The 1,297-nt window shown below is 58.8% G+C and overlaps 1 protein-coding gene across 3 annotated transcripts in view; it reads right to left on the bottom strand.

The window, feature by feature from the left end:
- The window catches only part of POLR3H (RNA polymerase III subunit H), a 34,625-nt gene that overhangs the window by 26,635 nt on the left and 6,693 nt on the right, over positions 1–1,297 (bottom strand). The window lies entirely within an intron of this gene.

Consider the following 1,297-nt stretch of genomic DNA (forward strand, 5'->3'; position numbering starts at 1 on the left):
AGTAGCAGCCCTCATGCACTAGTGCACTGACCTGGAGGCCCTGTGGCTGCTCCAGGAGCTGGCCTGGCAATCTATGCAGAGTTCCCCTGTGGGCCCAGAGGGACCCCCACCCCAGCCCCTGTAAGGCCACAGCTTGGCCCTCATAAGTCACACCTGAGCCCAGACTCTGGGCCCCTGATGACTCCAAAGTCAATCAGCCTTCCTCCAGGCCCTCTCCTTTAAATCCTAACAAGGGCAGAAGCAGCTGACCAAGGGAACCAGGTTTGGAATTGAGTCCCCGGCTCCCACTGATTGGTGACGTTACCCCAGGTATGGAACCCTAAAAATGCCCTGAAATTAAGGAGGTGGGCAGAGCCGATAAAGCAAAATGCCTCTGTGGGTTCGCAGGCCCTGCCCTCAGTGGGCCCTGCCCCATTCACCAGACCCCAAGGAAAATGTCAGATGAGGTCCGTGCCCACATCGCAGACTCTGACCCCAGGGCCCAGCAGAAGCCATCACCTTGTCACTCCCGTTTAAGACCCTGAAGGGGGCGTCCACCATTGGCCTGAACTCCACCAGGGCTGGAGAGTAACTATGAGGCTGCCCCCTGCCGGTCGCCGAGTGACTACCATGCTCCACCTGTCAGCAGTCATGTTCCCCACAGAGAGGCTGGGTAACTGCTCACAGCCTGCACAGCTGTTCAGCCACGGGGAGACTCCGAGTCATTCTAGACCACCAGACGGGGCCACAGGCTTCAATCTGCCTTCCTCAGACGGGCTGACTTCTCAAACACAGGCTTCTGCCACCAGCACCCTCAGCTGCCTGGTCTGCCAGCCTCGCCCCAAGGGCAGCAAGGCCTCGGGGCCCCCAGCTCCCTGCCAGGCTGCGTCCACGGGCTCCATTAGCCAGGGAGGTGTGGGGAAAGGAGAGGGGGCAGCTGGTGCCCCTTCCCTCCCTGTGAGGAGACAAACTCGGAACATCTGAGCCATCATGAAGATGACAGAGCCTCATGCTAACCTGGCAGAGCGCAGATGAGGGCAGCCAAGGGTCACTTACCCACGGGATGGAAAAACCCTGTCCCCCATATGACACAGCATCAGTCGGTCTATTAAATCCCCGTGGAGGCCCCCAGGTCTGTGCCAGGCCTGGATTGGATGCTGGGCTTACAGGACAATGTGCCCTGTGCCAGGGAACTCAAGTCGGAGCAGCCACATCCAAAAACACAATGGTGAGCAACCCAGGTGGCCGTCGACAGATGACTGGATGGACATAGTATGGTCTATCTGTGCATCGGAACACTATTCAGCCTCAAAAAGGA

The sequence above is a fragment of the Hipposideros armiger genome, unplaced genomic scaffold (genome assembly GCF_001890085.2).
Source record: "Hipposideros armiger isolate ML-2016 unplaced genomic scaffold, ASM189008v1 scaffold_321, whole genome shotgun sequence".
NCBI classification, from domain to species: domain Eukaryota; kingdom Metazoa; phylum Chordata; class Mammalia; order Chiroptera; family Hipposideridae; genus Hipposideros; species Hipposideros armiger.